The 13275-nt window shown below is 43.6% G+C and overlaps 1 protein-coding gene across 1 annotated transcript in view; it reads right to left on the bottom strand.

Moving 5' to 3' along the window:
* The window catches only part of LOC119741439 (N-acetylgalactosaminyltransferase 7-like), a 36045-nt gene that overhangs the window by 22333 nt on the left and 437 nt on the right, over positions 1 to 13275 (bottom strand). The gene's annotated exons all lie outside the window — the stretch shown is intronic.

Here is a 13275-nt window from a genome sequence, read left to right as displayed (position 1 = left end):
TATAATATATATGAACCTCAGATTGCAAAGGGTGGTGACGTCAAAAGTCACGTGTCGTCATCAATCCCTCACCCCGCCCCTCCGCTCTGTAGAAAAATAACAAATGTCGCAAATGACAACCTGGGGCTCGAACCACCAACCCCGCGATTGAAGATCTGAGAATGGAACTCTACCGACTGAGCTACCGGCTCGCACTTGAAATGTGTTGAAATATAATATATATGAACCTCAGGTTGCAAAGGGTGGTGACGTCAAAAGTCACGTGTTGTCATCAATCCCTCACCCCGCCCCCTCCGCTCTGTGGAAAAGAAAAATGTCGCAGATGACAACCTGGGGCTCGAACCACCAACCCCGCGATTGAAGATCTAAGAATGCCACTCTACCGACTGAGCTACCGGCTGGCACTTGAAATGTTTTGAATTGATAATATATATGAACCTCAGGTTGTAAAGGGTGGTGACGTCAAAAGTCACGTGTCGTCATCAATCCCTCATCCCGCCCCCTCCACTGTGTCGAAAAAAAATAAGTGTCGCAAATGTCAACCTCGGGCTCGAACCACCAACCCCGCGATTGAAGATCTGAGAATGGAACTATACCGACTGAGCTACCGGCTCGCACTTGAAATGTGTTGAAATATAATATATATGAACGTCAGGTTGCAAAGGGTGGTGACGTCAAAAGGCACGTGTCGTCATCAATCCCTCACCCGGCCCCCTCCGCTCTGACGAAAAAAAAATGTCGCAAATGACAACCTGTGGCTCGAAGCACCAACCCCGCGATTGAAGATCTAAGAATGCCACTCTAACGACTGAGCTACCTGCTGGCACTTGAAATGTTTTGAATTGATAATATATATGAACCTCAGGTTGTAAAGGGTGGTGACGTCAAAAGTCACGTGTCGTCATCAATCACTCACCCCGCCCCCTCCGCTCTGTAGAAAAAAAACAAATGTCGCAAATGACAACCTGGGGCTCGAACCACCAAACCCGCGATTGAAGTTCTGAGAACGGAACTCTACAGACTGAGCTACCGGCTCGCACTTGAAATGTGTTGAAATATAATATATATGAACCTCAGGTTGCAAAGGGTGGTGACGTCAAAATTCACGTGTTGTCATCAATCCCTCACCCCGCCCCCTCCGATCTGTGGAAAAAATAATAATAAATGTCGCAAATGACAACCTGGGGGTCGAACCACCAACCCCGCGATTGAAGATCTGAGAATCGAACTCTACCGACTGAGCTACCGGCTCGCACTTGAAATGTGTTGAAATATAATATATATGAACCTCAGATTGCAAAGGGTGGTGACGTCAAAAGTCACGTGTCGTCATCAATCCCTCACCCCGCCCCTCCGCTCTGTAGAAAAAAAACAAATGTCGCAAATGACAACCTGGGGCTCGAACCACCAACCCCGCGATTGAAGATCTGAGAATGGAACTCTACCGACTGAGCTACCGGCTCGCACTTGAAATGTGTTGAAATATAATATATATGAACCTCAGGTTGCAAAGGGTGGTGACGTCAAAAGTCACGTGTTGTCATCAATCCCTCACCCGCCCCCTCCGCTCTGTGGAAAAGAAAAATGTCGCAGATGACAACCTGGGGCTCGAACCACCAACCCCGCGATTGAAGATCTAAGAATGCCACTCTACCGACTGAGCTACCGGCTGGCACTTAAAATGTTTTGAATTGATAATATATATGAACCTCAGGTTGTAAAGGGTGGTGACGTCAAAAGTCACGTGTCGTCATCAATCCCTCATCCCGCCCCCTCCACTGTGTCGAAAAAAAATAAGTGTCGCAAATGACAACCTCAGGCTCGAACCACCAACCCCGCGATTGAAGATCTGAGAATGGAACTATACCGACTGAGCTACCGGCTCGCACTTGAAATGTGTTGAAATATAATATATATGAACGTCAGGTTGCAAAGGGTGGTGACGTCAAAAGTCACGTGTCGTCATCAATCCCTCACCCGGCCCCCCTCCGACGAAAAAAAAATGTCGCAAATGACAACCTGTGGCTCGAACCACCAACCCCGCGATTGAAGATCTAAGAATGCCACTCTACCGACTGAGCTACCGGCTGGCACTTGAAATGTTGTGAATTGATAATATATATGAACCTCAGGTTGTAAAGGGTGGTGACGTCAAAAGTCACGTGTCGTCATCAATCCCTCACCCCGCCCCCTCCGCTCTGTAGAAAAAAAACAAATGTCGCAAATGACAACCTGGGGCTCGAACCACCAACCCCGCGATTGAAGTTCTGAGAACGGAACTCTACAGACTGAGCTACCGGCTCGCACTTGAAATGTGTTGAAATATAATATATATGAACCTCAGGTTGCAAAGGGTGGTGACGTCAAAAGTCACGTGTTGTCATCAATCCCTCACCCGCCCCCCTCCGATCTGTGGAAAAAATAATAATAAATGTCGCAAATGACAACCTGGGGGTCGAACCACCAACCCCGCGATTAAAGATCTGAGAATCGAACTCTACCGACTGAGCTACCGGCTCGCACTTGAAATGTGTTGAAATATAATATATATGAACCTCAGATTGCAAAGGGTGGTGACGTCAAAAGTCACGTGTCGTCATCAATCCCTCACCCCGCCCCTCCGCTCTGTAGAAAAAAAACAAATGTCGCAAATGACAACCTGGGGCTCGAACCACCAACCCCGCGATTGAAGATCTGAGAATGGAACTCTACCGACTGAGCTACCGGCTCGCACTTGAAATGTGTTGAAATATAATATATATGAACCTCAGGTTGCAAAGGGTGGTGACGTCAAAAGTCACGTGTTGTCATCAATCCCTCACCCCGCCCCCTCCGCTCTGTGGAAAAGAAAAATGTCGCAGATGACAACCTGGGGCTCGAACCACCAACCCCGCGATTGAAGATCTAAGAATGCCACTCTACCGACTGAGCTACCGGCTGGCACTTGAAATGTTTTGAATTGATAATATATATGAACCTCAGGTTGTAAAGGGTAGTGACGTCAAAAGTCACGTGTCGTCATCAATCCCTCATCCCGCCCCCTCCACTGTGTCGAAAAAAAATAAATGTCGCAAATGACAACCTCGGGCTCGAACCACCAACCCCGCGATTGAAGATCTGAGAATGGAACTATACCGACTGAGCTACCGGCTCGCACTTGAAATGTGTTGAAATATAATATATATGAACGTCAGGTTGCAAAGGGTGGTGACGTCAAAAGTCACGTGTCGTCATCAATCCCTCACCCGGCCCCCTCCGCTCTGACGAAAAAAAAATGTCGCAAATGACAACCTGTGGCTCGAACCACCAACCCCGCGATTGAAGATCTAAGAATGCCACTCTACCGACTGAGCTACCGGCTGGCACTTGAAATGTTTTGAATTGATAATATATATGAACCTCAGGTTGTAAAGGGTGGTGACGTCAAAAGTCACGTGTCGTCATCAATCCCTCACCCCGCCCCCTCCGATCTGTGGAAAAAAATAATAATAAATGTCGCAAATGACAACCTGGGGGTCGAACCACCAACCCCGCGATTGAAGATCTGAGAATGGAACTCTACCGACTGAGCTACCGGCTCGCACTTGAAATGTGTTGAAATATAATATATATGAACCTCAGATTGCAAAGGGTGGTGACGTCAAAAGTCACGTGTCGTCATCAATCCCTCACCCCGCCCCTCCGCTCTATGGAAATAAATAATAATTAAGTCGCAAATGACAACCTGGCGCTCGAACCACCAACCGGCGATTGAAGATCTAAGAATGCCACTCTAACGACTGAGCTACCGGCTGGCACTTGAAATGTTTTGAATTTATAATATATGTGAACCTGAGGTTGCAAAGAGTGGTGACGTCAAAAGTCACGTGTCGTCATCAATCCCTCACCCCGCCCCCTCCACTCTGTCAAAAAAAAAATAAGTGTCGCAAATGACAACCTCGGGCTCGAACCACCAACCCCGCGATTGAAGATCTGAGAACTGAACTCTACCGACTGAGCTACCGGCTCGCACTTGAAAAGTATTGAAATATAATATATATGAACCTCAGGTTGCAAAGGTTGGTGACGTCAAAAGTCACGTGTCGTCATCAATCCTTCACCCCGCCCCCTCCGTAGAAAAAAAAACAAATGACAACCTGGGGCTCCAACCACCAACCCCGCGATTGAAGTTCTGAGAAAGGAACTCTACAGACTGAGCTACCGGCTCGCACTTGAAATGTGTTGAAATATAATATATATGAACCTCAGGTTGCAAAGGGTGGTGACGTCAAAAGTCACGTGTTGTCATCAATCCCTCACCCCGCCCCCTCCGATCTGTGGAAAAAATAATAATAAATGTCGCAAATGACAACCTGGGGCTCCAACCACCAACCCCGCGATTGAAGATCTAAGAATGCCACTCTACCGACTGAGCTGCCGGCTCGCACTTGAAATGTGTTGAAATATAATATATATGAACCTCAGGTTGCAAAGGGTGGTGACGTCAAAAGTCACGTGTTGTCATCAATCCCTCACCCCGCCCCCTCCGATCTGTGGAAAAAATAATAATAAATGTCGCAAATGACAACCTGGGGCTCCAACCACCAACCCCGCGATTGAAGATCTAAGAATGCCACTCTACCGACTGAGCTGCCGGCTCGCACTTGAAATGTGTTGAAATATATTATATATGAACCTCAGGTTGCAAAGGGTGGTGACGTCAAAAGTCACGTGTCGTCATCAATCCCTCACCCCTCCCCCTCCGCTCTGACGAAAAAAAAAATGTCGCAAATGACAACCTGGTGCTCGAACCATCAACCCCGCGATTGAAGATCTAAGAATGCCACTCTACCGACTGAGCTACCGGCTGGCACTTGAAATGTTTGAATTTATAATATATATGAACCTTAGGTTGCAAAGGGTGGTGACGTCAAAAGTCACGTGTTGTCATCAATCCCTCACCCCGCCCCCTCCGCTCTGTGGAAAAAATTATAATAAATGTCGCAAATGACAACCTGGGGCTCGAACCACCAACCCCGCGATTACAGATCTAAGAATGCCACTCTACCGACTGAGCTACCGGCTGGCACTTGAAATGTTTTGAATTCATAATATATATGAACCTCAGGTTGCAAAGGGTGGTGACCTCAAAAGTCACGTGTCGTTATCAATCCCTCACCCCGCCCCCTCCGCTCTGTCGAAAAAAATAGAAGTAAGAAGTATTGAAAAATATTTCCCGAAATTAAAACCACATTTACTTAAAACCGCATTGCTATCTGAGTGAAGGCGTGCCGAAAGCACACCGTGCGAATCCCGCTCATGCGGTGCGAATCCCGTTCATGCGTTCCAAGAGATTTGGATTGTCATTCTATTACTCTTTGAATATGTTATATCGATTATACCTCGTGAGGTTGAGGCTCCCAATAAAACAATCTGGTGCTTCCTAGTTCCCTCATTTTCTTTAAAGTTCATTCCCGTGCTATTCTCGAGTTTCACCTCGAATAAAATAGTGGGATTTTGTTCAATTGATATATTCCTAGCAATATAAATGTTATTCACTTTTGAATGAGACTTAATCAAAAACAATTCCATACGCCTGTACTTATTGAATTATTTCTTCACAAAATGTGAATTATTGACTGCCAGACAAAAATTCGGCTCTCGCAGGGTCGGTATTTTGTGCACAAAGTGAAAGCCCGTTTTCAGAGGGTTGCAGACGCCCAGATTCAGAATAAAATAGTTTTTTTCCGTTAAAACAAAACATACAAATTAAAAATTCGTTATGATAAAAAAGTTCCTTTTTTTTTCTTAAGAGTATGGGCTATCCATCGTTAAAGGATTATTTCCCAAACAATGGCGTAAAGGGATGTTGAAATATTGCAGCTGATATGAAAAGAAAGTGACAAAAATCATACTATAGTATGATTTTTGTTAGGCCTATCAGTATACATTTCATTTTCAAACAAAATCAAGGCAGGTTAATTCTACTCATGGAGTAAGCTTATGTTCAAATCTTGTCCATAAATCATACTAGATGATTTGCCATTTTCTTCCTGATCATGCTCGGTAGAGGCATGGAGCTATGTGTTTTCTAGCTCCATGGTAGAGGTTATGGCATAGGGTAATCAATTGGTTGAAACGGACATTCCGCTTGTACTTGTCGTGAAGTTCAAGGACATTGTACCACACGCAAAAGGACTCAAGCGTGTCACACGGGTAAAATGTAGTATACGCGGTGACCGTACTTTGCAAGGGAACCAATCGCTGTAGCAGTTTCCTGTTGCGATATGTTCAGTGGGATGTGATGCAAAGGCAGGCGCGGATCGGGGGGGGGGGGGGGGAGGTGAGGGTCAACCCCCCCCCCCCCCAGCTCTGTCAAAGATTTTTTTCCATAGAAATTCATGAAACAAAATGCAACACCCCCCCCCCACCCCCCTGCTGTGACACCAAACATATTTTTACTGGTAATAATGTCCGGCTTTGCACAATATACGGACATAGGCAGCTTGTTAGGGGGTATATGTAGACTATTCAATTATAGTGTTAATAAAAGTTGCATTTGAACAGCGCCCCATTGAAAGTATGGTACAAGCCCCCCCCCCCCCCCCCCCTATTGATTTTTGGAGGCCAAGTTTCCGGAGAAAAACCCTGTCTACATTTCCGATTTTTTTTGCCGATGAAACCCCCCCCCCTGCGAAAATTCCTGGATCCGCCTTTGAAAGGCGTACCCAAGGGGATGGTTGGGAGGGCTAAACCTCCCCCACCCCACCCCACCCCACCCAACCCCCGACAGTCCAAACATTTCCTCGAGTTCCTTGACAGCTCACTCAATGTTGAAAATCTTGATTTATAATTGAATCAGGCCAAAGGCCATTCTATGAGTTGTGTTTATGCCTCATCATACTCTTCCCCTTGAAAAAATCTTGGACCTTTATACGACAGCCACCCTCTTCGGATAATCCTAGATCCACCACTGGGTAAATGTTATTGATTGAGGCTGCGTAGCGTTTCCGGGAGCCGGGGGGGGGGGAGGTGTATAATACATTGGGCGGAGGGTACGCCTATTGTAATGTCATAACTTTACTTTTAATTATGCATTTTATGGAGAAAAGTATTAATGCTCTCGTATCCTATGTTCTAATTTCAACCACTAAATGCGCGAGGACAGTCCAAAGTTTTCAAAATTCTGGGTAACATTTTATTATAATAGGCCTACTCCAGCCGGGGTGAATCGAGCGGCAACTTTTTAAAAATAGATTGGGGGGGGGGGGGGGGCGTGGGTTCAAAATTGGTAAACCTTTTAAGATTGTTGGCCGTGAAATTGTCGTTTGAACTCTTCATCCATGCGGGAATGTTTCTGGAACGCTGTCATGTTCAACTTTAAAAAGAAGCCCCCCCCCCCCCCTTCATCACAGGAAGCGCATGTGTCAAAGGCATGAACGGATGATGAACATGCGCCCCCGATTTCAATCCCCTTCCCCGATATGGCGATTTGTGTGCTAAATTTAACGTTTACTCATGCTTTTGATTTCTTTTGGACCCGAAAGCCAGAGGAATTGAGTGTGGAATACGCTTGGTCACACAGGGGAGTAACTGTATTTGTTTGGGGGTGGGGTGGCGATGGGGGATTTGAAGAGAAATCACTCATATAGAGGTCCCATGGCACCTCTTTATAGTCCTTGAAGAAATGTGTCATGGGTATTTTGAACCGTTTTTAGTCATTCTGCTATTATATATCGTTATTGCATGTTTTCTAACACTTATGGCTGATTTAAGTGGAGGGTAGGGTGTGGTTGGTGTGGCTCATCACCAACCCTCTCCCGTCTGACCAATTCTGCTTTTACCTATTCCTAAAAACCCCACAAAGGTTAACATATGTTTCCTGAAAAAGACATACATAACATAGCGATTCTCGGTACACTAGCATAAGTTTGAAAATGCTCTTGAACAAGCTGACTTTTTTGCTTCAAATGTCGGCTGATGACTGCATGAATGGTGCCCGACTAAACTTAGTGCAAATATATGGGAGTCCAGAGAGGCCACATAAAGCTTATTCTCGACCATAACCCAATCTAAAAACACGTTAAAATTGTGCAGCAGCTGGATTCCAGTCAAACCAGTGAGTTTGGCGGTTTTGAGACATAATCTTTCATTGAAAAAAAAAACGTTTTCATTTTGCCGACGCGCATGGCTACGGCGACGCGCGCGCATACCAGAAACCGGAGACTTTTTTTTTGGCCTAACGGAGAGACATGATGATTTCAATTCAATTCAGTTCAATTCAATTTGACTTTATTATCCCAGACGGGAAATTCCAATGGCCTTTGTTGAGCTACTATCCCGCAGACTAAAAATCTTAGAATTCAACACCTCCTCATTCATCCCCTTTGACAAATCCTGGGTCCGCCCCTGTTACATGACGATCGGGGTGTGTGACGTCCGGTTCATTGTGTGTCACTGCATTTATCCATCATTATGATGATCCGGGATTGTTCCTTGTGAAGCGATCGGCTACACTGTCTTCCTGATGAGCATCAGCTGGCTAATGTTGAAAGAAAACTGTGGACTGAGTTGGAGCACATAATTCCATTAATCCATGAATAGGCCTATCAGTGATTTTGAAGACTGAAAACTAGTTCTCATGTTCATGGTGAAAAGTTCAAGGTCTCCTTCTCCAAGAAATCTCATTAACACTCTCCCCCCCCCCCCTCCCCAGTTATCCTTCGGATATTGAACAAACTCACAAACTTAAATTTAAAAAAAAGTTTACAGCTTTAGAAAACAGAAAAAAGGGCGCATAAACGAAAGAGCGCCATCCTCCTGTGGCCGCTATAGACCATGTGCCCTATGACGTCATACCAACCCAAACATGAAACATAATTGTACGTTGTTTTGCCCACATTAAACAGTTTATGTCACCACATTTACCAATCACATTTCAAAAGATACACAAAGTCATGCAGTGCAGAGGAGAACAGTTTGCGTGGCATCACGGTGACCACCACATCCAATTTGTAAACACAAGTAACATGGTCTATACCTAAGTTAGCTCGTGTATGTAGGTTAGGTTACTCAAAAAAGGGGTTCGAAAATTCCCTCCCTCATTGAATGTGACATTCAAGGACAAGGCACTGAAATGTGGCCACCGCATAAAGGCCAGAGAAAGCTTACGCCCTTTTTTTACGTTTATCAAACTGCACAGTATGGAAGAATTAAAAGACTCGGCTTAACTCTTCTCTCATTCACCCCACAAATAGCCAACATGGGATCCCCCCCCCCCCCCCCCCCCACACACACACACATTTTTCCGGGGAGGATGGGGGAGTGCATGCTGTTGAGTTGCCTTAACGAGCTTGTCGGCTGATGTCTTGCGCATGTGGTGACACCAAATCTATATGTCAACATTGCGAACGCAGGGTAATGTAAAAATGTTAACGTTGGCATTGACCGTGCAAAGGAAGCAGTAATTACTGACGGACTGTAATGTGAATTACTGATTGACATTAATGGAAAATATCCCTTGACCGCTTAGACTTTGTGTTTTGAAGATGTCCTAAGCTTGGATATCTTCATAACTGATTTCAAAACAATGTGTTGCTGGATAGTCGCGAAAGACGGGGGGGGGGGGGGGCTGTGAACAGGTATTAAGAAACTGCTTAGGTTCAATACATTTGCAGATGGATTGTCTGTTAATGTCATCATGATATGAAATGGAGTAACACACGGCCTAAAAGTAAATATACGAACAGCAGTAATTAGAGTTTTTAGACCTATATGTGTTGCTGGGTGCTGTTTTTGTTTTCAATTCTTTGATGGAAAAGTCGGTGAATTTACGGAGGATCTACGAGTCACGACCGAGGAACATAACCAAGGCGACAGTCCCTTTGAGCATGCAGAACCTGCAGCAAAGTTCGGTGTCTGTCTGCAACCTTTGTGCGTACCGGAGATAATACACACTCCGCTTCCTCCGCAGTCCCTGGAGCTGCTCGCTGTTTGTCAAGATAATTTACTCTGCTTTAACTGTTCGTGCACAGAGCTGCGATGACACGCAAGGGCGACACAGAAATGAGGGAAATAGGCTAGCGAGCTTGAATGGCAGCACAATCAAATAGCAGCATTGGCAAGGTAATCTTAAGGTCAAGGCCATATTCTGCTAAATGCACTTCAAAAATCTGTCAGATGTATCAAAAATCTGCCAAATTCCCATGAATTACTCAAAAAACACTATAAACACTTACAATCACATGCAGATGTTGTAATGTTGCCTTAATTAAGGTTCAAATTACATTATAAACAATCTATAGGCATATAAAGGTGTTATGAAATTGAGTAAATTTCTGTCAAAACGAGGTTGGGTCAGGACAAAATCTGATTCCCAGTGAACCTCAGCACATCTAGACAAGGCAACCAGTCCTATTTTGCAAGGGTTTGTTTGAAGCTTTTTTAAACAAATCTAACTTTTTTTTTCAAATTTGCTTTGTTTTTCTGTCAAATAAACATTTTGCAGAATTCTGCCAGAAATCTGCCAAAAATCCGTTCTGTCAAATTTTCTGTCAAACTCGTTTTTTAACAAAACTAAATCTGTCAAAGTTAGCCGAAAATCGGCTAAAACGGTCACTATGGCATTGGGTCCTGCGCATGCAGTTGGGAACACCTTAAAAAAATTGTCTCCGGAAAACTGTCTGGCGCCCGCCGCTATAAGCACAAAAATCTACCGTGTATTTTCTGTTTAGCGGCATCATGAAATTGGGTCCTGGAAATGAGAAGTGTTGTTGCAGTGTTTGATAACACTATCATAACAAAACTGCGGGGGTCTGCATTCTGAAAGATTGAGCTTGACCCACGGGCGTATATCCATAGATGGCGAGCATAAATTCTTGACCCGAAAATAACCCAGTGACTCCTCCCCCTCCTCCACCGCCGATGTTAAAAGAACAACCCCTAATCAATATGATCTAGCAAAGTTGTTTTTGAAAGAGTAACTTAAGGTACGGTACGGTAATCAAGATTGAAAATGAAAGACTCGGAACGGACTATGTAGGCCATATGCACAGTGCGTCCCAAAATACCCGCAACTTTTTTGGGGAGGGTCTAGCGTCGGCGCGGAAACACGTACCGCCATTACTTTTTATACCATTAAGATTAAAAACAGAACTTTATCCCTGGCAAGTATTGGTTTGATATTGAAAAGAGTTTTAAAATTATTCGTGTTCAAATAAAGGCATGTGGAAAACAACCTCAACCGATTTCATTGAAAATCGATGATGCGGTACATCAGATCCAAACTCGAGTCAACAAACTGTTAAAATAACAAAACAAAACAAAAACAGTTGATTTATATTAAAAAACACATTGAACATGAAACGAAGAACAATATTGTCAATTTATTTAAGGTGTAGTCTAAGTGGATCGAAAAGAAAAGGAGATACAGAAAGTTAAAGGCAACGAGATCGTCACATTATGAACATGATGAAGCATTTCCACATTAGAAAAAAAAGATTGATTGATTTTCCTTGAAATCGGTTGAGTTTGTTTTTGACATGCCTTTATTTGAACACGAATTATTTCAAAACCCTTTTGATAATGTAACCAATTCTTACCAGGGAGTAAGTTAAGACTCCAAGCTTTAAAATGATATAAATATCATGGCGGTAGGGCCTAAGTGTCAAGTTCCGCGGCGACGCTATAGAGCCTCGCAAAAAATATTATTGCGGGTATTTTGGGACGCGCTGTACAAATACATGTACAAATTTCTATCACAAACACCCCCCCCCCCCTCCGCCGGTTTTGGATCTTCTAACCTGGGGGGGGGGGGGGGAATCAGGACCCTTATCCACATCCCCAATGCAACTCGCCGAGAAAATTTACGGTGTTGCAATATGTTGGTCCCCCTAAAGCTTATCCACAAATATGAAACACGTCAAGATATTTCCGCATAAAATGTATTTTTTTTATGGAAAAGGTGGTGTGGGCTTTAGACAAACTTTTTAAGGGGTCGATTCTTTTTGTCAATCTCCTCAATCCGGCCTCTCAAGGTAGTTCTATTTTTATTCTGTGCTAAATAAAATGTCAGGTAAAATGTCATGTCAACTCTAGTTTCCTTCATTCCAAGCACCTTGTTGGAATGAAACGAACACAGATCCGAAAGACATCCGTTTTATATTTTAAACAGGTTTTCCTTCGCTCGTTATATATTTAACTCGTCTCAATAAACTTGTCCTACAGAGGTTGCCAAAGGTCAATACCCCCTTACGCTTTCGCCACTCAATTCTCAAAACTGCACGGTATGAATGTTTCATTATCAAGCATTATCATAAGCAGAGATATATACGGTAAAGACTGCGGGTGGAATTCAATTTATATGGGCCTATTCCATTCTTCAAGAACAAACAAAAATATTGCTCCTTTAAAGGGAAGATACAACATTTGCAAACATCAAAATACGAAATGGTCAAATTTTCACGAAATACTTTACTGGATTGTTAAGGAATGACAGTCTAAAGCATCCTGTAAAATCGTGGCTCCTGGTGTGCTGACATTTTCAAGAAAAAGTGTATTTTTTTCCAGCGCTGGTCGGCCGACCAGCGTTGGAAGAAAACTGGCTTTTTTTTAAAAATGCTCCTAATTTTTCATATTTAGTTTTTCCGCATTTTCTTTGCAATTGATTACACACCTGCATGTGAAGGGGTACAAGCCTTCTAGACTGATTCTCTGACCTTACAATTCCCCAGTCTATAAATTGCTCCGTTTCATCTGAAGTGGGTCGGGGAACCAGACTACAAGAACATGATTGGTGTTCTTGGTTTTTCCAGCATCTACCAGCCCAAAACGTGAAACAAGTCAATTTAACAATATTTGCTATAACATACCAATCCTCCAAATCCATTTCTTTTTGAAAATTGCAGCAAAGGCAAATGTTGTACATTCCCTTTAAATTTAATATTAAAACAATGATGATCGATCAATACATAGCCTAGTATACATTGTATTTTTCTTCTTCCATGTGCGCCCTACGGCATACCCCTCCCAACCCCCCAACCCCTAAATATAAATCCACGTTTCCATAAAATAATTTGGTGTATACAGACATTATAGGACCATTTGCTTTTCATGCATTTTGTTCGTTTCCAATAATAACACCACTAAAAGTCCTAAGAAGAATAAATTTTTGTTTCAGTTCAGTTGATATTGCACTTTTCGGGGGGAAAAAAAGGTTAAAAAAAATCATGCACAACCTCCTGATGACGAACACGCTTTCGTCAATAGCACTCTTTATTTATCGTTAGAAATCACGTA

The sequence above is a fragment of the Patiria miniata genome, unplaced genomic scaffold, assembly GCF_015706575.1.
Source record: "Patiria miniata isolate m_02_andy unplaced genomic scaffold, ASM1570657v1 HiC_scaffold_5, whole genome shotgun sequence".
In the NCBI taxonomy this organism is placed as follows: Eukaryota; Metazoa; Echinodermata; class Asteroidea; order Valvatida; family Asterinidae; genus Patiria; species Patiria miniata.
The sequence above is the reverse complement of the archived record's forward strand: the minus strand, read 5'-3'. Positions and strand labels throughout refer to the sequence as shown.